The following is a 25583-nucleotide window of genomic DNA, read 5'->3' as shown; positions in this document are numbered from 1 at the left end:
ATGCTTTCAGCAAATTAATATAAAAAAGGAAGCCTGTGATTTTGCACTGCCTGTGCAACTTTATTGCGGCCACAGGCATATGATGTCTGCAGCCAGTGCAGGGAGAACTGAGAAAATAAACATAGGATATTGGTATTGGGTAGAATTAGGCCACAACTTTATTGATTACAGGTAAGAGTAGTTTTGGTTAAGGCACTGAGCATGTATCCAGCATTAGGCAGCCCACTTGCTGCCTGATAGATGGGAACCCAGTGGGGTTGACCCTGTGCTGGGGAGATGCCCCTGACATGGATTGCAGCTCTGGATCCAGCCCAACATTGTCTATATTCTTAAAATATGTTAATGAACCAAGTGTATATTCATAGGAATATCTCTTTTAATTTAATCATTACATATTGCATTTCATATTTGTTTCCAACAGAAAGAAAAAAGGAAAAGAAAGGTGAAATGGTGCTGAAAGATTACAGTACATCAGGTATAGGCAAACTCGGCCCTCCAGACATTTTGGGACTACAATTCCCATCATCCCTAGCTAACAGGACCATTGTTTATAGTTATATAAACATTGTTTATAGTTATAAACAATCCCTACAAAAAAAGAATTTTACAATGCGGTAGGAGGCTCTCTGTAGGACAGGAAACAAAAGAATTGAGAACTTTTGCTACATAGTCTGCTGACATACAAAGATAGTCACATTTCGATTCTCTCTCTCTCTTTTTTTTTTTACACTGTCCTACTCATATTTTTCCAAAGTAAGGGCCTTGCCTACTGACTCTGAAAGTAATATCTAATGCAATTTCGAAGTTCAATTCACAAGCTAACATTCAATGAACCTGTCACCTCTTGCAGATATTCATGCTCCTGTTATGGAAAGTATCGTAATAAGTCTTAGGTAACTTAATTTGATTTAACTGTGTCCTAGTGACTCAGCCTTACACCCTGAGGTTTATTTTTTTATTATTAAAAAATCCTACCTATTAGATTTGATTCCACAGCTTATATTTAATGCTTTGTGTGGTGAAAAGGTATTCTTTAGTGCCCAATTATATTTTAAATGTATTCTTTTGTGAGAATTTTTCATGCCTACAGCAGATTTTGCACTACTGAAAATAGCTAAGTTTTGTGTTGAGTACAATCAAGCTGAAGTCGTGCACTCTGATATCCCACTGAGAGTTAAGCATGTACTTCACTTCTCACTGAAATCGCCGGAACTAAAAAGTGCTCAGCTTTGGCTGGATTATGCTCATTGTGTTCTCAACTTAATTTTCAATTACTGTAGTTAGGGCTCTCATATGTTCACTTAAGATATCCTGGCATACCTGAACCTTGAAGAAGAGCATAAAGGTCTCAGAGCAGCTGGAACTAATTTCTGACTAACGACAAGCTGACACTTAAAACAAGGAAGAAACTTCAAAGGTTTGTGTATGCCAAACTCTGGAACATACACTGTACTGGAGATGAAATAATAGCTGCCAATTACACAGAATAAATTTGGGGGGGGGGAGAGAATTGTTATAATTATACTATAGATCAACAACTTCTGAACTGGGATGGCAAATATGGCCATACCCCATAATATTATTTTAATATTTTGTATAACATAATACAGTATGTAAATAGAAAATATTATTTACTACAAAATATCGCTTTTTAGTATATTATCAGGCCTTTACCTAGAACCAAGTTTGTTTGTTATTTCAAATTTTGTGTGATAACTGAGAGTTTTCTCCCACCAATATGTTTTGTGTTATTTAATGTTACTTGATTCATGGAATGAATTCTGGTTCCTAAAACAGGAAGGAAACACAGGCAATTATCCCCAAAGATTACAGTCTCAAGATAACAAGCCACTTAAGTAAAGTTCATCCACGCAGCTCATAATACTTTGATTCATTTGGGGGTTTGGTGAATCCCGATTCCACTGTGGATTTGATCTGAAGTTGGACAGGAAGGAGGGCCTTCCCAGTGCCATCCTATAACCTGGACAAAAGAGAATGAAGAAAGGCCCTGAATGAGCCTTTTGAAGTATTGGGGTGACATACTGGGAGGAATTCAACGTCACACTAAGGTAACTGTTCTATTGGGGCAAGCATTGCAGCTCCTTCCCTTCCCACACCTGTTGTTCTGGGGTTTCTCCTAACACCCAACCCTGAGCTATTTTGGGGGTACATGGGGTATGCATGGGGGGCAGGGACAGGGGAGAACTCCCTGACAGAGCTTGTTAGTTGAATTCAGTACAGAAGGCATTATTTGTAATAAGTGCAAATAACATAGGGAATTTTGGTTATTCCATCCATATCCAACAATCAGTAAAACTTATAAGCTAGTCAAATGATGTTTAAGAATGAATAGGAACCATGTGAGAAGGGGGAATTTCAGAATTGCATGATTATAACAGGAAGTTAGTTGCTTATCTGGTTTGCTTGTTTGCAGGGGATCTTCAGGTCCATTTCTGACTGTAATAGTACATCATTTAGAAACAATAATTTTGGAGCATCTATTTATATAAGGAATGCAAAATGATATTGATGAGGATGCCAGGCATCTTCAGGGATCCTCTGGGAGTGGCACTTGGCTTTGTAAGTTCCAGAAAAAGTAATACTGGGTAAGTGTGCTGCACCAGTATCCTTAATTACAAGCTAGTCAATAACTACTTTTGATGGTCATGGTATGGAAGAAACACAGATATCCTATGGCCATCTAGGCCACTCTTCAAAAATATTAAAGATTATTCCTGCGTGCCTTTCAGATGTTGACCCATCACTGCAAAAAGAACTGGCATCAGGATAGTGATGTATTAATTAACTGGTAATAATTTATCAATACAGGCCATTGAACAAAGCTTTGTACTTAATTTTTCCAACTGTTCATCACACCATCTTCTTAAACTGGATTGAAAGCTTTATGCATGACTTTCAGTAGCATTTGCAACTTTTAATTTACATTTCTTCTCACACACACATAAATAAATAATATCTTATAAATGCATTAGATTAACATGTGTTGAGTTTGGTATTTTGTTTTGTTTCATGGATGATTTAATTATCGCAATGAAATTACAGCACACCACATAACAGCCTGGAGGTGTAATTCATGCAGCTGAGATCTATCATTATGCTAAATCACAAATGCATTACATTGTACATTTTTGCTATGGACTGTGTATATTCTGCAAAGAATGCACAAATTATATTCTCACGTAAACTGAACGGCATATTTTCACTTTTGTACATGAAGGCTCTTTTAATGATGTTTTATAAAAATTATCAAGTAATATAATACATTTTAACAAACAAAGTCAAATGTAGATACTATGCCATGCCTCCTTTATACCATATTAATACACATATATGCAAAAATTTATGCATTTTGCAGACTTCAGTTTCTTATCCAAAAAATATAGCTCTGCACTCAGATATCCACATCTCTATGAAGGGCGCACACAAAAACACAACAAGGAGAAAAACAGACTACCGGTATATGCACCAAGCTGGAAATTCCCAATCTAGCCTGATCCATAAGGACCAACAAACTGAAGGTCAACAGACAAAATCATAAGACAGACAATCTATGTGTTGGGGAGTTTATCAGGCCTGGACAGGGTTTCACTCCCTCTGAAGGAATAGGTTAGGTTGGGGTTTGGCTCTTAGATGCATCTTTGTCCCTGAAACGCCATGTGATCTGGAGGGCAAGGGACACATCTTTTCAGCTTTTGTTAATACGTCAACTATGCTATTTTCTAGTTAGAGATAGGTTGTCCACTATGATTCATGCATCGGTAACCTCATAATTAGACTATTGTAATGCACTTTATGTGGGACTATCCTTGAGACTGCTTCAGAAACTGTAGCCAGTAGCTGTGGCCAGGTTGTTGAGTACAGCACATGCACTGAAGGACCTGCACTGACTACCAGTCAGCTACTAGCCATGTTCAAGGTTTGTTGCTAACATATAAAGTCAGTGCTTTTTTGGGGGGGTACGCAGGGGTACGCATACCCCTAAACATTTTGTGAATCTAAGTTTGGTCTCATTGAGGGGCAGTATTTCAATTTGAGTAGGAAAATGAGAGTACCCTTAAACATATTGTTTGAAAGAAAAAAAGGACCGTATAAAGCCATAAACAAATTGGGTCCAGCTTACCTGAAAGATCCTTTGTGCCTACTTGGATCTTTAAAATCACTTAGATGAGTAGCCTTCAACCTTTTCAGACCAGAGAACCACTGTTAACTCAAACATGCATTTGGGAGTCCATTTCTTAATTTATATCATACATTTGCATAGTGGTAGTACCACTGCTGAAACCCATCTCAGATAAGACTCACCAGCTGAAGACCAATGACTTAGGTCAGGCAAAGCTTTAGACATGGCGTCACACCCTTCAAAATATTTCAGAGTGGTAACCCCAAAACAGCCATTTTCTGCCACTGACCCGACACTGTGGAATGCCCTTCCCTCTGCCATATGTGAAACATAAACCATCAATTGCTTTGGATGTCTTCTAAATACATAATGTTGTATTCACCTAATGTGTCTTTGTCACAATACGGTTCACGGGCGATCAAAGTCCCAGAAGGACGTCAGGGGTGGGAGCAGGAATGGGGGTCCAGAAGCCAGGGGGTCCAGAATCCAGGAGTCAAGAGTCTGAGGGTCGGAGAGCTGGGAGTCAAGAAGCCAAGGGTCCAAGGGTCAGGAAGAAAGGAGTCATGAAGTCAGGGGTCCGAGGATCAGGAAGCCAAACGCAGCAAGGCAGGAAGCGTGTTGCTGTGGCAAAGAGCCGAAGGGAAATGCTCACCTTAAATCCCTTCCCAGCTCTTGCCACCAGGTGCTGTGAGTTACCAATTGGCCTCACCTGTGAGGCCGCGCTTTGCCTCTTCAGAACAAACTTAGGAAGGCTCCAGACCTGCAAAGTCCTATTGGTCACAGGGCTCCTGCACGCACACCTGACAGTCCTGTGAGCAAGAGCACTGTGCAAGGTCTTCTGCTTGTGCAATGAGCTCCCTCACACTTTCCGTCGTCCCTCCCAAGCCCTCGAAATTGGCTGAACCTCCAGAACAGCACATACGTATGTGATTTGATTTTGGAGTACAGGAAGCAGCTACACTTTGATATAAAATACAACAAAGTTTGAAAACAATAGGCAAAGGCATACTAAAAGGTAACAAATATGCAGAAATGCAGATGCGCAGACTTCTTTTCAGAAAGGTCAAGTGTATCCCCTACCTCATAGGCATCAGCTTACATTCTGCCTCATGATTCTCTTGCAATTCTCTGCTTCACAATTATTACTTCTCAAATTCAAACTTTTTCAAACACTTTGCAGTTTTACATTAACAGTGTGGTTTCTTGCTTTCCAAGCATATGTAATCTCTCCCCCCGCCTGCCCCCCCATACCCTGCTATATCTTAGGCTAATATTAAAATCATCCTTACTTCCTTGAACTTGCACACTGCCATGCAGGTCAACCACAGTATTTAAATATTAAAAGGCCTAAAACTAGAACGCACAGGAATTGGAATGAACATTTACGGTAATCCATAATTAATCTAAACTCTTTAAGCAATATTAATTCATTACTGGACAACTCTAGTAGATGCCAGTATAATTCCCATCTTGCCATTTAATTTATTTAAAATATTTTTATATGGTCTTCCATACAAATCCCAATGAAGTTTACAACAATTTGTAAGGTAGATCACTCATAATGGGCAGTATCCAATCAAGTACTGTATCTCTGCTAATGCAAGGACTTTCAGCTGTGCAATGGAACTTCCCTTCCCTATCTTCTCCCTGCATGGTCCCTGAATCTGTTCTGGGATTTTCCCCAACTCTCTGAAGCAGATTTGGGGAAGGCGTGGGGTGCACTGCAAGAGGAGAGGGAGGTCTTGTTCCATGGTTGTTGTTGTTTAGTCGTTTAGTTGTGTCCGACTCTTCATGACCCCATGGATCAGAGCATGCCAGACACTCCTGTCTTCCACTGCCTCCCGCAGTTTAGTCAAACTTATGCTGGTAGCTTCGAGAACATTGTCCAACCATCTCGTCCTCTATCGTCCCCTTCTCTTTGTGCCCTCAATCTTTCCCAACATCAGGGACTTTTCCAGGGGTCTTCTCTTCTCCTGAGGTGGCCAAAGTATTGTAGCCTCAGCTTCAGGATCTGTCCTTCCAGTGAGCATTCAGGACTGATTCCCTTAAGAATGGATAGGTTTGATCTTCTTGCAGTCCATGGGACTCTCGTTCCATAGTGCAAGCAAAAAATTGTTGCACTACCAGAATCACTTTGTTGGATACTGACCACTGACCTGAAGTGTTTAAATTAAGGGGAAGCCTTACTTTTTCTTAAATGAATGGAAAAAAACAACCAAAAAACCCCACAAAACCAGTTCTTCTGCTTATTAGCCACAATTATAACCAAATGCAGGAATACCAGCTGAAATTCCTGCTGTAAGTGGACAGTAAAGGTAAAGGTAAAGGATCCCTGACAGTTAAGTCCAGTCGCGAACGACTTTGGGTTTGCAGTGCTCATCTCGTTTTACTGGCCGAGGGAGCAAATGTTTGTCCGCAGACAGTTTTTCCGGGTCATGTGGCCAGCATGACTAAGCCGCTTCTGGCAAAACCTGAGCAACGCATGGAAACACCATTTACCTTCCCATCAGAGTGGTCCCTATTTATCTACTTGCACTGGTGTGCTTTCAAACTGCTAGGTTGGAGCAGGGACTGAGCAACGGGAACTCACCCCATCGCAGGGATTCAAACCACCAACCTTCTGATTGGCAAGCCCTAGGCTCTGTGGTTTAGACCACAGCGCCACCTGCATCCTTTAAGTGGACAGTACATCCACACAAACAATCACATGCCATTCTGGAGTGCCAGCTAACCTTTAAGAATGGTGGGAAGGTAAAGGCCTAGAGAAGCAAATGGGGACATGGTATTCCACTTGCTATTTAGATCTCAGGTTTACTATAGTAAATAATTAAAGATGGCATGGAAAGGAATAAAGCGGAATAAGGGGGAATGAAAAAAGTTCTACTTTTCTGCCACACCATGACAGCTTGTGGTAGTTTATCAGGAATCAGCAGCATGCTAGTGTACACTGACCAATTACTCTTGCTTTGTCTCTCCCTTGGTACAAGCAGGATAAACAAACTAGGGACCCTTGGCTTCCCATTACATCCAATCAGAGTTGGGGTTGTTGTTTTTGCTGCCAAACAAGGTGCAATAATTAAGCCAACAACAGACCATTGGTTAAAGTTAGCTAGTGATCATAGTTTGGTAGGGAGAAGAAACCATAATCCTTGGTTTGGATGTAACCAGCTTTCCTGGTTTGTTTATTCCACTCATACCAGGGGAAGAGTGAAGCAGGAGCAATTTGGCAGTATGCACTAGCACACTGTTTATTCCCGATAAACCACATCAGAAAGGCTGGTTCATTGTTATGTGTAGCCAATATGTTGTGGCAGTTAAGAGAGGTAGATCCTGACCAAAAAAAATAATGATGATTATGTCATTTTAAATAAATGCAGCCTGCTGCTGCACTGATCCAGAATGCCACAGCCTAAGTCCCAACAATTAACATTCATAATGGAGCAACCAAAAGGGGGAAGAAGAGAAAAAAGCCTAAAACCTGGTCTGCACCATTTGCGAGATACTAAATAAACAGCAGCCCACTGGGATTGTTGTTGATAATGTTCCAGTTTTAACAATCGTGCTGTATTTGCAAGGCCAAGCAGAGTGCAGAAACAGAAGATTAACCAAGCTCCTGGCGGGCTGCCATATAAAACTAATGGGGTCAAATTATGGAAGTCTGTCCAGGACTCTACCGAGGTAACAGCTGCCTGCAAAACACATTCTGCCACAGTGAGAAGAAAACAGAACCATGTATGATTTACCTCTGGGCAAGTTGATGGTTTACCTAACTTAACAGAGCTTGCTACACTTTTGCCTATTGCATGCTGCTTCCACTTGCCAGTGTAGTGGTACCTTAACATCTCATTATTAGCAATGACATCTTAAAAGCCATCATGAGTACTATTCATAAATATCTTCCAGTTTCAGCTCCTGTTTTTAGTGCATCTCACACATTTACCTATTTAAATTCATTTTCTAGAGTATGAACAAAATAACCGAGACTTAAGTTAGATCATTAAATTAAGTAGAATGTTTTTCAGTGTGCAGTGCTTCCAAAATAAAATATATGAAGGATACAACTGATGCAAATAACAAGGCTAAAATTAACTCCAGTTTTATGAGCACTCATACTGATATAAATACAAATAGTACATTGTGTGTACTTTGTGCAAGTACAAATTTATTTATACAAATAGTGCAGCGTAACACACGCAAAACAATCAGATCAGAGATTCACTAAAAGGAAGTGCTATTTTCTTGCAGTTACAATAATGGAATAGTCTGCAAATTAATAATAAAAAAACAGAATATGCTATACCATAGCAGAATAAGCTGTGAATTAATAAGAAATAGAACTTTACACAGCTATGGTTTAGAAAATGGGGATTCTAATGTATGTTGCTTGGGAGGTTGTATATCTTGTCTGTTGAGGGATACACACACACACACACACACACACACACGGCTGATAAACAGAAATACCTCCACAGTTAATCAGCACATTTACTTATACAGAAAAGTGGTTCGATATCTTCTTATATTCATTAAGATCATATTGGAAAGAAGCCATAAAAACAGCCTGAGAGATATAACTGGCACACAGCAAAACACCCCCCAAGGTTTAAAAAGTGTAGCATTAAACAAAAATATCAAATACAAGCATCTGACTTCAGTGTGGTTCTAACAGCATTAGCACAGTTTGTCCCCTGAAGCACCAAATGGCTTAACAGATGATAACTCACTTGCCTTCTGGCCAAAGCATTTCACACAGCTATGTAAGTATTTCTGGCAAAGATAGCACTAACTCTCAGACTAGTTAGTAGATGAACATACATATGTCTGTAAGTTTGATTCAGTACATAAACGGTCAGAAATTAAACAATGCAATAATACCTCACAAGTAAAAACAAAAGCCAGACAACCAATTTTTGAGTCTCAGAAAGCCTGGAGAGCCTGGGCAAATATGAAAGCTGAGAGAATGCTGTGACATTTCCAAATTACACAGCTAGATCTCTGAATTTTTTTTTTTAAAGCAGTTTCATTTATTTATCACTAAGCACAACAACATGATACTGTTCAGTCAATGTTAAGCGCTTTAAATCTCAAAATAATCAAAAGCACTTTTGATACCAAAATCAGATAAAAACACTCAATACAAAACATGGATGCATGGATCCATACAGTGCATGAATGAAAGAAGGACTGAGGTACAGAACTTCACCAAAACAATAGCCAAATACATCGCAAGCTATGTGAAATTCCCATAACCCATTCCAAAACACATTCACTTAAAATATGGCCCACAGCTTGAATATAGCTCACTTTCCCACATGTGTCCTGGATTAACTACCCCTGGTTCTGCACTTCTCCCCCTGCAGGGGCCTATTTCCGACACTGCAAAATGAAAGAGAGCTTAGGGACCCCCAGGTTCATGACATCTATTATAATGGAAAATTGAATAAAAATGTTTTACAAAAAAAAAGTTAATAAAATTTTAAACTGAATATGAAAAGAACATTATGGCTAATAAAGAGAAGCATCAGAGGGTGACACCATCAAATTTATCCTTAACACATATAAAATGATGAGCACGCACAATTTACCCTGCATATCAATTTTGTTTAAAAAATATGGAAGAGCCATTCCGTTTGCCTTCACACAAATTCCTGTGTACTTGAAAACTTACTGTAAGAGGGTGATTCATTATCCCTCCTCAGGAATTATCCCATGATAATTAATGAATACCTAGTATGTCAGCCTAGATGAGGGGAGAGCACAGAAAAATACTCTCCAATCAACTTCCCCTTCCCCCAAGGAAAATATTTAGGTCTGTAATCACTAAAACTTCACACAGGCCCTTTTCATTCATTTCTTCCTACATGGGCCTTTTATGCAGAATAACCTCAACAACAAAACCAAAATGAAACAACATGCTGATTACTTTGAAGGGTAAATTTGGATACTGTTGTCAAGCAATGAGTTCCTTATCAGAAAAAAAGATGTGCTGTGGTTCACACAAATTTGATATTAACAGAAAAATCATTAGAGGAAAACCACACATCCACGTCAGTAAGGGGCTTCAAATTGATTCTTGTGTGAAATAAAGCTTGCAAACTCTGCATTGCATTCCATTACAAAGTGAAGACTCTTCAAAATGTGGCTGACCTTTTCACAATAGCATTGATTCAGCTGGAGAGGCTGCAAAACCAAGAAGCAAATAAAGTTACCTAAAGGGTAACAGGTTAACGTAAGCTGCATAACATTGTGGCGAGCCTGACCTTCAGAATCTGAGGTATCATCAGTGCCCCCAAACCAAATGGAGGGGAGAATGCATTGCCACAGTAACAAGTAGTCTTACTCCAAATGACTGTAGACAGATTCCAATGGTTTTCAAAGGTTATCTAAAGAAGGATAGTCAGAAAAGGTGCAATCTTTAACATCTCCCTTAAGCTCACTTTTAAAATCACCAAAGTAACAAGGCCTGAAGGAGCACAGTGTGCTTTTCTTCATTTGTCTTGTTGGCAGATGGTGTTAGGAATGCATAAGGTAACTCCACATTTTTCACTGATGTTTTTACTTCCTTGAGTGCATAGTTCAAGGGCCTTAAGGGATTCTTTGGGTCTGTGCAACTGCAGACAAGGTGAAAGTTAACAACAATTTCTGAAAAAGCTGTAATACGTTTTTCCTCTTGGTTTAAGATATTGGGGGGGGAGGAGAACTTGCTTTCTACACAGTTCCACATCTGCTTAAAACATCTGTGAAAGACAAAAACAAGTTTGAAAACTTCTTCTATTTCCACGCATTCTTTAGCATCCTCAGATACCGCATCAGACTCATTCTCCTTGACCATTTCACCCATAAAGTTGCATCCCATGACCAATTTTTCTAAATTTTAATTTAAACAGAAATTATTCATTTTGAATGCCCCCTCCCACGTTCACCAATGCTTTATATTGTTTCATTGGTAACGTAAGAGGAAAAATGACTATTACTCATATTTAATCTAAGCACAACCACAGATTAGGCATTTGGCTAAGTTTTAGAAATTGTTTCTACTGCTCAGTGACAGCACAACTTCAAAAATTTCTACAGTGCAGCATGACTGAATATTCACCTGGTCATCACTTTAGTGTAAGAGAGTTCTGGTCACTAAGAATAATAATAATAATAATAATAATAATAATAATAATAATAATAATAATAATAATAATAATTTATTTATACCCTGCCCATCTGGCTGAGTTTCCCCAGCCACTCTGGGCGGCTTCCAATCAAGTGTTAAAAACAATACAGCAGTAAATATCAAAAAACTTCCCTAAACAGGGTTGCCTTCACAACTGAATGGCTTATTGCACTACTGCTGGATACAGCATAGTCAAATCATTCAAAGTTGTTACACTGAACATAAAGAGCTGCAGATGTGGAATGGACATACTGAGTATAACATGCTATGTTAAAATCATGTTTTACTCACCACACCACTAAGAACACCATCCACACCATTGCTGATAATAAGGGAATTGCAACTTGCCACCTTGCTCTGCACTGTGCAGATAGGATATGCCTGTAGTTTAAGACACTCTGTGCACTGTTGCCATCCATATCATTAGAACTGGGTTGTAAAACTGTGTGATTTCTCAATATGTGAATTAAGAGACTACATTTACAAATGTTCAGGTTGTCCTTACATTTGCAGATGCAGTTGCATATTCATGCCTTATACCCCTGTTTCAGCAATAAATACAATGAAGGCACCCAATTGCAATCTCTCTGTTAAAGCCTGGGGGGCAAAAATGACAAAGATGAATGAGACAGACACAGTAATCAAAATGAAGATATGAAGGGAAATTGGCAAATGTTTTGCATAGAGGGACTGTGATTGTGTGTGTGTGTGTGTGTGTGTGTGAGAGAGAGAGAGAGAGAGAGAGAGAGAGAGAGAAAGAAAGAAAGAAAGAAAGAAAGAAAGAAAGAAAGAAAGAAAGAAAGAAAAGCTCATATTTGTATCTCAAAGCATTATATCAAGGATTGAGAACATATGCAGCTGCTATTTATGAAGCATTTTAATTGAAGACAATTGTAAAGCTCTCTAGAAAATCACATTTTCTTACCACCACTGAAGCGGAATGACCTTGAAAGTGCATTATAGGAACTGGGTAACACCCACAACAAAATTGCAAGAATTATTAGGTCAGAAAAGGAAGATGGTATTCCTGCCAGCTAACCTTTCAGTCTGACAAGATGTAATTCTACACCTCTGGATATGTCTAAACATTGAAGATTAATGCCATCACATTTGTTTATCAGATTCTTTAAATGGGAACAAAATGCTGTTGTGCAAAAAAAAGAAAGAAAAGGAAGGCCTGAAACAGGTATAAGGAGGCCAAAGTAGAAAATAAGCCAAAAAGAACCTAGTACAAAAGAGTTCTTTTTAAAATATCAGTAGCTTAAATAACATTCATAAAAATTACAAATCAAGGTATAAATGGGGAAATTGGAAATTTAAATGTGATAGTGATAGTTGGGTAGGCTCAGTGCTTTTTTGTTTTGTTTTATGCTGGTAGTCATATCTTGATAAAAGTATGACAGGCCAGCACAAAATGGCTGTCTTGTGTAGCAAAAACAGAAGTGATGGTACTCTGTACCAGTGAGTACTATCACAGAAAGAACTGGGCAAACCCATATCTCTTTATAAATGTTTGTACAAATGTGCGGGTACAATAAAAACATTTATAAATGCACAAAATCCCTCTGTGTGGTCTCCAGAGTTACAAAATAAGAATGCTGAGTCATTTCTTCCATTATTCTGGTTTTGGATAGAAGTGACCTGTAACTAAAATGTTTATGTTTACCCAGTTTTAGACCCCAAGGAAGGTTCATCCACTACACAGAAAGGCAGTTGCTGGGCAGTCTGCCCCTGTGATGAACTTTTAAACATATAAATTTCCTTTTGTGCTTTAACTCCTCTGCTACTTTGTCCTAACCTCTGTGAAAAGAGTTGAACCACAGTTGCACTTTTCAAATCATGAAAATTATCAACATATTCCCATTCTTTTATCAAGATAAGTATGTCAAACTCTTTCAAACTTTAAGCAATTTTTTTTATAACCAAACCTTATTGTGAAGTCCTTAACAATAGTTTCAATGGTAATATGAAACTAAGTGCTGGATTCTGGTTTATTTCGCCGCTTGCATGAAGGGAGGAGCAAAATGGCAAGAATGGGGCTGGCTGCAATTGCGTACAACTCACATATCTTGCTTTAATAAACCTGGAAATGTTGGTTTAGTGGTATGTGCAGGCACTGACTTACTGTGGCATGGTCCTCTAACAGGATTTGTATTTTTGGATGGAAGTTGCTTGCTTTAAATTATTCCCATGTGTCCTGATCAAACCACTGATCAGAAAGATAACATTATTTTTCAGAGATTTAAAACACACAGGTGCCCACTTGAAAAAGGCATTATTATTATTATTATTATTATTATTAATCTTATTATTATTCCCTGCCTCTGACAGTTTCCCTGAAATGGATTAAAGGCAGCTTACAGATAAAAATAACAAAAGCTAAAAACATGGCCCAGGTTCATTAATCATTGCTAGAATTAAAACTACTGTATATATCTATACCTCTATCTATCTATCTATCTATCTATCTAATCTATTTGGATTAACAGAAAAATGGATATGTTAAGAGTTTGATAAAATTAAGAACAAATAATACAGGGGAGAAAGTCATTCATTTCTGTACTAACAAACATACTGGGAATTCTCCTTAAGCTAAAAAATTCAGATTGAAGGAGAACCAAAGCAGGTAAAATTTCTGCCACACTATCTAAAATGTTACAAAACAGAACATAATGGAAAGCAGACACTACACTTTATTCTGTTTTATAAAATTTGATTCTGCCTCTCCTTTGGCTTCAGACATCCATCAGAATAATACTATCACATGTAGTAATGAAAAGCACCAGAATCTTATATCTGATGCTACTCCTCTATACAGTTAGTACAAAACTCTGCTCAGTTTTGTTGCGCCAAATTCCAAGGAGATGCACAGGACAGGGAATAAGATGTCTCCATTTTAAAATCCCTAAAGCCTAGGGCTGGCAATAACTTTTATTCCAACTGCTTTTGCAATCTGATACATCTGTTACTCTCAGAACACTATAAATTTGTCACATGTTATTTAGCTTTGTGAGAGAATGTGTCACTAAAACTGGCACGTCATAGCTTTACAAGTTGTTGCATTCTCAAATTGATTTTTTTGTTTATGAATTGCATAAATAAAAGAAATCTCTCTCCCTTGGCATATTAAGTGTTTGATAAAAGATACCCATGCAAACATAACCTCAGCAGCTAGAAAATATTAATACAGGTAGAATAAGAGAGTCTTTGTTCTTATTCTTACAGACATGCAAATGTTTTTTGTTGAAATTATACAATTCAACCTGAAATGTACACGGTATGTGTAGTTTTTCATCCACAGTAACTAAAATGTTATAAGAGTGAACATCAATAGAAGCAGATCACACAATTGTTTATTATTTATTAAAATTATACCCCATTCTTCCTTCCAATGAACCCTAGGGTATTAAACAACAGGAAATAAAGCAAAAAAAACCCCGTAATCTTAAAAACAATTTGGATACAGATGCAGACTGGGAAAGATCTCTTGCTAAATGACTTGTTGGGAAAGGAAGATTTTCAGTAGATGCTGACAAGGCAACAGAGAGTGCACCTGTCTAATATTCAGGGGAGGGGATTCCAAAGGGTTGGCACACAAAACTAAAGGTCCAATAAAGAATGGACCTGCTGGTAAGATGGCATCTGCAGAAGGCCCTCACTTGCAGAGTGCAGTGATTTGTTGGATATATAACGGATGAGAAAATATCTCAGGTATCCTGGTCCAAACCCAGCACCTTGAACTGAGTCAGGCAGCTAAATGGTGATAAAGCACACTCCTGGTCACTGAGGTCACCAGGGCTTCTAGTGTCACAGATATTTTTATTTTTTTATTAAAATTTTTATTAAGTTTTCAAATTTTTAAAACAACACAAAACAAAAAAGAAAAAAGGAACACAAATAGATTCTTTCATAACCCTCTTTCCCTGACTTCCCCCCACCCACCCACCCATGCATCCCAATTCTCCTGTGTAATTCAGCAAGTTCTTGTTTCACTCCTTAAACCTATTCTTGTTATACTTAAACTTAATTCCCTTTGTTAGGCCCAATTTAATTATCTACTTCTCTTATATACATTAAATCCATTTTCTAAGATCGATCCAGGTTCTTATACCATAAATTTCCACTTTTTCATATTAGAATCTAGATTAAAATTATAAAACCCAAAAATCATAAGATGAAGTGAGATTTTTTCCCCCTTCCTCCCTGCCCTGGTATCTGTCCCTTCCCAGATCACTGTCCTCTTGTAGAACTCTTAGCCCAGATTTCTCACATCAGAGGCTTTTAAGTCCCTTTGAGTCTCTCTCTGCCTGTTCTGTTGGTAGTCCTTCTTGTAGGTCTCCAAGTCTCGAGGGATGTCAAACACAGTCTCTTCACCTTCTCTCCAATCAAATTCCAATCGGGTTTGCTGCCAGGGTTCTACCAAAGGTTCCCCCAGATCACAGTCAGCAAGGCCAGAAAAGAGGAGGAAGTCCCAGTTGTGTTTCTTTATTCCTTTGACTTTAACTCCATAGTGTCCATGGACTTTCTCCTTTGCTTTTCTTCTCTTGTAACTTGTAATCCAAAAGGGTTCTCTGTTCCCTGGCTGCACAAGTTCATATTCCTGCACTTTTTTCCCTCCAGACTCCTTTTCCACCAGCTCCAAAGATGTTTTTTTCTGGTTCAGTTGTAAAATCTTTCAAGGTCAAGTCCTCACTTCCATCAGCAGGGTTGCTTGTTTTAGAGATCAAGGTCATAAGCTGCTTTTCCATAACCATCTCTTGCTCTTGTAAAGTTCCCACGAGAAAAAGAGTTCTTTCTATTTCTGCTAGTAGTTTTCCTTCTGCAACCATTGTAATATCACTGGTTTCCCCTAGGGGGATTTCCATTTTTCAAAGTTCCCCACCAACAGTCCTTTACTTTATTGTTACTTGTTGTTACTTTATTTCCAGTCCCTTCTAGTTAAATGTAACACCTCTATGTCAGGGAGATATAAAGATACAGTTCTTTCGCGCTAAGTTGATACAGGACACTCCAGGGTCCCGGAGGGGGGGGGGTTCATAAAAACTTTCAAAAAACACCTCTTCCCTCCAGCACAGCTTTGAAATAAAAAGATAAAAACTTATTCTCACAAATTAATGGAATCTCTTGTCAGTCCAAAAAGGCACAAAAAGATTTTTTAATCCGATCTTAGGTTTTCGTTCCTTACTTCCAATTGTCTACATAAAAGGGGGGGTGCGGACTTCCCTTTAGCACAACCCCCCCGTTCGTTCCAGATTAAGGATATTAATTTCTTCTAAAATCCGAATTTCATTCTTCTTACGGGGTATTTGTTTCCAGTCCAATTGTCAGGAAAAAAGTTGACGCTCTCCGGCAATGGCATGCGGCTTCGCTCCGCTGAGGTAGCGGTCTACTCTCAGCACCACGCCACTCCTCGTACCTTCTCCGCAGCCTTTAAAAAGGCTCTTCGACTGTCAAGGAGGGCGCTTAAGGTGCCCACCGAGTCACCAAGTCCACAGGCATCCGCGCCTGTGGTTTCTGAGGGTCCCCGCGTCGCCGGCACGGTAAGACCCGTCCTCAGCAGAGCCGATTCCCTCCGGAGCTCGGAGGGAATCCGCCATTAGCCGATCGCGTCAACCCGGAAGCCTCTAGTGTCACAGATAGATCCAAGAACATCTCCAGACTAAGGGAGCATGATCCCATCCTAAACAGGCAACTGACCAATTATACAGGCTTAGGAACCACCCACCCACAATGTTTCCGAGCACAATGCCCTTAATGGCTTTGACCCTGTATACCTGAAGGAGTGTTTCAGCCCCTATCGTTCAGCCCAGACACTGAAGTCCAGCTCCAAGGGCCTTCTAGTGGTTCCTTCATTGTGAGAAGTTACAGGGAACCAGATGACGGGCCTTCTCAGTAGTGATGCCTGTGCTGTGGAATGCCATCCCATCAGATGTCAAAGAAGTAAATAATTATATGATCTTCTGTAGACATCTGAAGGCAGCCCAGTATTGGAAAGCTTTTAATGTGTGACGTTCTGCTTTGTTTTTGTTTATTCTGTTGGAAGCCACCCAAAGCATCTGAGGCAACCCAGTCAGATGGGCAGGGTACAATAACAATGATAGTCGCTGTTGTTGTTGATATCACCATCATCTCCACCTTACCAGGATTCAAAGTCAGTTCCTTGGCCTTCATCAAGTCCACCACCAAGTCCAGGCAGTTGGTAGCTATCATAAGCTAATGAGCCTGAGATGTATATTTCTAGGAGTGTTTGTATCACTGCCTCTTTCAAGATAGCTGGGACTACTCCCTCCCACAAGTGAATCCATGAATGTGGATATGGCATCAAGACTACTACAGAGGTGAGCAACAAGTTGATCACATAGCTTAGTTGTAAATTACAATCAGATCTACTCATACATAGCTGATGGTTGTATTTCACCCACTTCAGTTCACTTTGAGGTTATACATCAGTTGAAAACTTATGCCAGAATATCCAAAACAGTGATCTTCAAAATCCTGACAAACCTGAATTTATTTTTAATTATCTAGAGGGTTATAGTAAGTAGTATGTTCAGGAATGAATACTGAATGCAATTCAAAGCATGTAAATTCCATTTTGGGTAGTTTCAGAACACCTATCACAGGAAGCATCTATTACTATTAATTAAATTATGTTCTTGTTATGAAAATACAGTGGAAATGTGATGATTTAATCAGAGGAGCACAGTTAGTGTTAAAAATTGAAACATCATTGCAAATTAATAAGACATAAGAAAGCTTTTAACCTCAGGGTTGCAAAAGTGTGGGGGCACTAAAGGAGCAGATAAAAACTATCTATGCAGAGTGGGAAATGAAGTGAAAATTAGACACTTGTAAACGGGAAGAACATAAGCCAAACATTCTTTTTATCAAAATTTTATAGGCTGCCTTCTACCCACCAAAACAGGGGGCCTTCAAGGCAGTGTACAACAAAAAGATGTCACAAAGCAAATAAATAAATAATGGTCCAATGTTTGACTCAGCAGCTTCCTATGATCCTATGAATAAATCACCAAAAGCAATGAACAGTAGCTGTAAGGTATGAAAGCAGTACATGAGCAGGAACAAAGGTAGTAATTCCACTTACCTTCAGTGGTTATGTGGTTTTGTGGCACGGCGAGATCCCGCCAGTCGCATTCCCTAGATGATGGGAGCTACTAACAACCTGTCCCACCAGCTTGGGAACTTTTGAATTTGGTCCACTGCAGATTGGCCAATAGCAGCTGGACCAAGGGGCAAGCACAATTGGGGTGTGCACTGGACCCATAACTCAGAGGTTGATCGATTGGAACCATCCTCTGCTACCAAGGCAGTGGTATGACATCCTTGACCCAGCTCATATCAACTGGGCAAGAAAGAAAGTGAATCAGACTATGAGGCAGAGGGTGGAGCAGTAAGGTGGCTGGGAGATTCAGCACCCTGAAATCACGTTTGATAAAGAGACCCTCTGGGTGACATCCAGTTCTCAGCATCAGGGAATGATGTCTGATTGAAAGATATTGTGGTTGGGCTAAAGTGTTGGCTGCAGATGTGAGTGATTTGGCAGCGAGCAGGTATTTGGGTTGGCTTGGATAGTGGATAAGGCATTGGGTAAAAGCTTTAGTTAGGGTCGGATGGGAGGTTATAAGCCTTTGTCTGCCCTTCCAAGGGAATGGGGTATCCCATTAAAGGGATCCTGGAGGAGGTGTTTCTGCCCCCAGACGGGGGCACTCAGACAAATATATTTGATATATGTCATAAGATTCCCTCACCACTGGTTCAACCCATTGGTGAATTAACCAGCAGATGCCTAATCCAAAAAACACATTTGTAATCAATAAAGTTGATGCCTAATTTGAGCCACTAAAAAGTATGCTGTCACAAGTGGCCATTCATTTCCATACACGGTATGGGATGGCAGGTCACAGCACCTGGGCATGCAGCTAATCATGCCTATCAGTCAACAAATATAAATATGACATATTTATGAATATCTTAATTTCTGAATGTTGTGAATATCTTAAAGTCATGCTGCCCTCAGTTCCTTCCAGAGGAAGGGCAGGATATAAATTGAATAATAAAAATAGTAATAGTAATAATTCAAAATGGAGCATAAAATGATGTCTGTCGTTACTCTGTGTGTAGCTAGCACTTTATTGCTGATTACAGTTGCAGCACTGCTCAATGTGAAGCTTTCTTTAGCCATGCCCAGATTCAGCAGTTTCATTTAGAAGGGGAAAGTGATGGCAATATATGCAAATCATTCTTTGCAATCAACAAGGCATCATCTACCACATCCAACCATATCACAAAGCCCTCCGGGTTTTCCTCTTTACAACACATCTCTCATTTTCAAGTTGGATGCATGTAACTGGTTGGACTCTATTCTTCTTTACAGTCCAGCACACCAATTCCACACTTCAGCAGCGGGCTTATTTCCAAGAAAGTGCCTCAAGGGCTGCAGACTATGGAGGTTGCTACACTGGCACCTTTCCCCAATCTGAAAACAACAACCAACATTTGTTTCAAAGGTGGTCATTAACTGAAGAGTTCACAGTTCAGGGGTGGTTGAGAGTGTGGGGGATGCTGCCATCAACATATTTTTTGCCATCACCAACACAGCAGTATATAAATCCTACTTAAGTTAGTGGGACGAATATGTGGGTAATTGTGCACAGCACTGCAGCAACAGCAGTTAAAGCATATTAATATCTAAATTCATCACCATAATCATGTGTTTAGCTTAATGTTTTCTTAAGTTCAAACTAGAAAAAATATAACTGTGAGGTAAAAAATTCTGCCTTAATGTTTTCTTAAGTTCAAACTAGAAAAATATAACCGTGAGGTAAAAAATTCTGCCTATCTTCTACTAGGCCTATATTTTTGTTCTCTATATTTGCATTTACCAAACTGTATCCTACAACTTCAATTTTTCCCCTCACTTATCAGACCTTTCTTCTTTTCAGATCTTGCCAAAGGTAACCTTCGCAAACCCCGAGCTTTCAGGAAGGGAAGAATGCACACCAGCTCACAGTTTGTGATTGCTTTACAGTGTTACCTTATGCTGTATATTACCTTGTCAATTTAAACAGCCACAAAACGTTAGCATTTTATAAGGAATGACCTTTCATGCTGTGAAATGCAATTAGCAATGCACTCTGGGGTAACAATGTCCTCTGCAAACAGGTGGTGGACTAGCAGCTGCAACTTTGATACTATAATGAAAGAGAAGGATAACTTGAAGCAATGCTGCATTGTGTTGACATTTCCATTCTCAAGATTTTAAAAGAAATTTGAAAATATATATTTGTTGTGCTCAGAACCAATTAATACTGTATGGATTTTTCTGTACTGCAGGACCTAACCTACTGTTCACACTTATAAGCTATCACCTATCAAGGATGTATTACTGCAAAATTATTATTTCAATTAAGACAAAAGTGATTCTCTCTCTCTCTCTCTCTCTCTCTCTCTCTCTCTCTCTCTCTCTCTCTCGGCTTGTTCACAACAAAGCAAAATGTGAATTCTCACCAGCCTATTTCCCCATTAATGTAGGGACATATGCATGATGTCCTCCCTATCCCAGTACAGTGGTACCTCGGGTTACATACGCTTCAGGTTACATACGCTTCAGGTTACAGACTCCGCTAACCCAGAAATAGTGCTTCAGGTTAAGAACTTTGCTTCAGGATAAGAACAGTAATTGGGCTCTGGCTGCACGGCAGCAGCAGGAGGCCCCCTTAGCTAAAGTGGTGCTTCAGGTTAAGAACAGTTCCAGGTTAAGTACAGACCTCCGGAATGAATTAAGTACTTAACCCAAGGTACCACTGTATTGTCCTTGACCTTTCCTCCTTTAAATGTGGAGTTTTAAATCATTGGAAAGTCCGAAGTGGGCAGAATATATAAATAAAAACATTTAAAGGGGAAAAGGTCTGTGACAATTCTGGGATAGGGTCCACTTTACTCTGGTGTGGACAAGCCCTTTGTCACTTTTTCTCCAATCTCTTTCATGTGTGGCCTATACCATTTTGTTCAGCCAAGGTAAACATCAAGCCACACAAAGTCTGAAGCTAAGCAAGTTTGGTTCTAGTCATACAAACACACACACACACCATACACCCACGCACCCTACTATTAACACCCTCCTGTCCTAAATTTGAATATATCAGTCCCAATAAAAGAATCACTCCCTAGTTCATGTCCTATTATTCCAATAGGAATATTATTCCAATAACATTGTCCCTTTGTGACTTCCTCTTAGGGCACTTTCACACATGAAGTTTAAATTGCCTTTTAATCTTCCTTCCCTTATTTATGTGAATGTCTAATCATGGTTAATGCAGAACAGGTATTTGTAATGGAAATGAGCATTCTGGCTAGTATTGATTTTACATTGGTGTTATAAACCCACTGAAGCAAAAAGTGCTTTGAGCTTTGTGTGTGAAAACATCATTATTCTCTTTCACTCTATACACTTTCTCTCAGTGATTCTATTCAGGCCTGCAGCTTTAACTTTTCACCATTACAAACATTACTCTTTATCCACCTTACACCTTCTCACTTTTTGTTTAGTCTTCTACCGTTGCTTTTATTCTGCTATGTGTGTAAACTTATTTAACATATTTCTTACCTGTTCTTCATTGTTACATACTTTCGCAGAGTACACAACAACAACAACAACAAACAGAACACCTACCCCTCCCCATACAAAAATGTATTATTCACAATCTCAAAAACCAGTAAAACCAGTGGATCATAACAATCATCATTATCTCTGACATAGCACTTGGATAACTATTTCCTTGTTTTCCCAGTTAATATTGTGAATCGAGGGCCCGACCCCCGCTATGTGAAATAAACACACAAGGACACGTGATATAAGGTTAATGGGCAAGAAAAGGCCACAACATTATTGATTACAGCAGTGAAAAGGTATTGGCTTAGGCATTGGATGACTATAGGAGGTGGAGCCTGTTGATGCTAATCCAACTATAGGCTCACCCCTGATGTCACCGAGGGTCATGCCATGGCCTCCCGCCAAGCAGGCATCGGACGGAATACACGACCGCCAGATTCCTTTAACGGAATAACCCACGATAGATAGCATAGGCGATGGCCACACCTAGCCCTTGACACACATGAATCCAATGCCTAACCTACCCACCAATACCACAAAAGTTGTGACGATTGCTACGAGGTAGGCGAAAAAACCAAAAAGCCTAATGCCAAATGGAAAAATTCCTACCAGGCCCCCCAGACAACCGGGGCGACCAACCTAAGGTCCATAGCAAGGCCCAAAAACCTAGACCCTGAGCTAAATGGGAGTGGAGGGTGGGTGACTCGCTGCGGGACGACGACGACTGAGGAGGCGGAGGAGCTGGAGCTGCAGCATTAAGCTGCTAAACACGCCCCCCCCGGAGACACCTGGTTGGCTGCCTCTGGTGGGCGTGGGCGCCAGCCAGGTGAGGAGGGGCGGGGGCTAAGGCCCCCGGCCAGGGGCGGAGCTCAGGCTCCCGCCCACAACCACTCCCCTCTCTTCCAGGGAGGAGAGTCTTAATAAAATATCAAAATGAGCATTCCATTTAAGTTAATTCAAAGTAGAATCAACAACTGATTCTATGCTACTTCCCAGCAGATTAACCCTCACTGAGGGTCAAGAGGCTTGGACACAAGCCTGGACACCAAAGCTAGTATTCTGTGGGTCTGAAAAGGCAAGGCTTTATCTGACCATGAAGCCTTGGTGCTGGAGATGGTTCATGTGGTTGTAAGCAAATGAAGGTTACATAAAGGTGGGAGAATCCATCCTAACTTTTTTTTAAAAAAATCCACAGAGGTGTGTTCATGGGTCCCTTAGATCAAACAACATGCCTACTGTTTTTTCCACTTTTTTAAAGACAGTCCTCAGGACACATCTTAGAATTCAGAGGTCTGCAGATTCCAGAGCATGACCCTGTTCCAATCTGCAACTTGATTCGAGAGCTGGTCAGATGAGTTTTCTCTGGAATGTGGACCCCCTGAATTCCTGAAGCATCCACCTAATGAAAGCTTGTGCCACAGTACATTTGCTGCTCTTTAAATTGCTACAGGATTCTTAGCTGTCTAGCTGCAAAATGAACAATTTCTCCTACATTTATTTTAAATACAAACAAAGTGAAACTGTTTTTAAAAAAGCAGATTATTCTGTGGAATAGATGGGGAGATAACTGATTTGTTAATCAAACAAATCTAGATACTCTTCTAGACGCCATACTAGTGTTTCTGTCCATAGTCCACAATGCTCACAATTACCATAAATTCTGATGCACTGGCACCACAGTTATAACCTATCCTCAACATTTATTTCCTACTACAGATAGCGTTAGAATTAGGTCATAAAATACGAAAGTCAATGCCAAGGCTTCACTTGACTTTAATGGGGACTAGATTAATATATTCATTCACCTAGCACCAAACAAGAGATAAATTTCTACATGCTAATTATTAACACATGCAAAGTAATGGTAGATCTTCAGGACATCCAACTACCCATGGCAGCACATAAATTCTAAAGCTCAGGTACATTTACTGAATGAGAGGGGAAAGACTGCATAGCTCAAGTGTATTTTTATTGCAAATCTGAGTATTTTCAGAAGATAAATCATACCATGATGGTTGCAATCTGTTTCACAAGTGAGCTGTTAAACATAAGAACTGATGACTGCAAGGTTGAATTTGCTTGGAACAATAATTATTTATGACACTTTATTACAGCATAACTCATAAACATATGGTTACCTTATTAGAAATTAAAATTCATTTTCATATAACTCTCAGCATGATATTACACCAGCATAACTGAAGCAACTCCAGGGGACAACAAATAATTCCAGTTCAACTGTTCCAGGGCTTGACAGTTGCAATATGCAATTTCATCTAATTCTCTTGTAAATACATAGGCAGGTTTTGATAACACAAATCCATCCACAGGCAAGTACAGGCATAAATGTTATTATTTTCCTACCAGCTTTGGAGACTGCATAATTTATTTCTTTGACACAAAGTACCATTAATTTGTTTGACATTTGCTGCTTTAAAAAAAAGGTGCTTTTTTTCCTTTTTGGCCTAACATAGTTCCTCCACTTCCAGATGTGTAATTGTGCCTTGTAAAAAAACCACAGCAGCAACAATCTCCTGACAGCATATACAAATTAATTAATTGAATAAAATAAAGTCAGATAAACTTGGTATAGTCAGGATTATGCTTCCTCCCTGCCAAAATTGTGGGGAGGGGGAATACATTGAAGGGCCAAAAGTTCCTTCATAGACTCACCAGTTAGTTCCTTCCTATCAAGTTCTCAGACCACATCAACTCCTAAATCCAATCTGCTTTCAAAATCACAGCTAAAATTCAACACTAGGCCTTCCCATCACCTCTAAAACCTTTTGATTGTTGTGTTCCTCACTCTTGTTTCCTCCCCCAACTTCTTTTATCATGCAGGGGTAAGAGAACAACAAGGAGGCAACATTAGGAAGTCAAAAATCCCTTCCATCCTCTGCTGATGTAAGCTTACTATTCTCCATAGTAAGTGTAAAGTCTTCAAGTGATAACACCACACCAAGCCTGGCAATAATGCTCTGTAATAGAAGAGGAGAAAATGACACCGAAACTCAAGAGCTCCTCTGCGTTATTAAAAAATACATGCTTGGCTATGTTGAGAAGACAACTAGGTAACTCCCTGCCACATGCCCACTCAAACACATCCTGACAGCATCCTAAAGATTGCAATCTAAGGACTAATAACAAACAGGGTATGCATCCCACTTGGCTGTAACTATGCTTTCCCCGGCTTCCCACTCAGGGGGCACATCTAAAAAGCAAACTTCCTCCCATTCAGGGTCTCACCCTAGATCACGCCTTTGGGCATCTTCTCTTCTAGGACCCAGCCAGAAACACAATTTAGGAACAGTTTTACCATTATTATCCATATGTCCCATGCTTTGCATGTGATAAGAGCTTGTATGTGATCTACTTGGCATATACATTCTGTTTGCTCCATTATATACCTAGCAATCTCTTTTTGAGAATCTTTTCTTTTTATGTGCTTTTGGGTAGGATTTTATGTCAATGTTCAAAAGATTGATTTTAATGCTAGATGCAAAGAAGATTCAAACAAATAGGGTTTTTTTTGTACAGTTTGGTAATGACAGAATTTTGAATGTACTTTCATAAAACACATTCTGTGGTAGGTGAGAACTCTTGGAGGAGGTTTAGTATGTAATAAAGTGTGAATTAGATACAGA

At 39.5% G+C, this 25583-nt stretch overlaps 1 protein-coding gene and 1 long non-coding RNA gene across 7 annotated transcripts in view; one reads left to right on the top strand and one right to left on the bottom strand.

The window, feature by feature from the left end:
• NELL1 (neural EGFL like 1) overlaps positions 1-25583 on the bottom strand; it is a 379806-nt gene that overhangs the window by 199245 nt on the left and 154978 nt on the right. The gene's annotated exons all lie outside the window — the stretch shown is intronic.
• Positions 3851-20629, top strand: LOC309365278. 3 transcript variants are annotated; one of them, XR_014165948.1, is made up of 4 exons: positions 3865-3937; positions 14532-14583; positions 17350-17644; positions 20270-20629. It is a non-coding gene; the product is annotated as an uncharacterized lncRNA (long non-coding RNA). The 3 variants fall into 3 exon arrangements; XR_014165946.1 differs by lacking the exon at positions 14532-14583 and having other exon boundaries at positions 3851-3937; positions 17450-17644; XR_014165947.1 differs by lacking the exon at positions 14532-14583.

Source organism: Podarcis melisellensis, assembly GCF_964234715.1.
Source record: "Podarcis melisellensis genome assembly, chromosome: 1".
In the NCBI taxonomy this organism is placed as follows: domain Eukaryota; kingdom Metazoa; phylum Chordata; class Lepidosauria; order Squamata; family Lacertidae; genus Podarcis; species Podarcis melisellensis.
The sequence above is the reverse complement of the archived record's forward strand: the minus strand, read 5'-3'. Positions and strand labels throughout refer to the sequence as shown.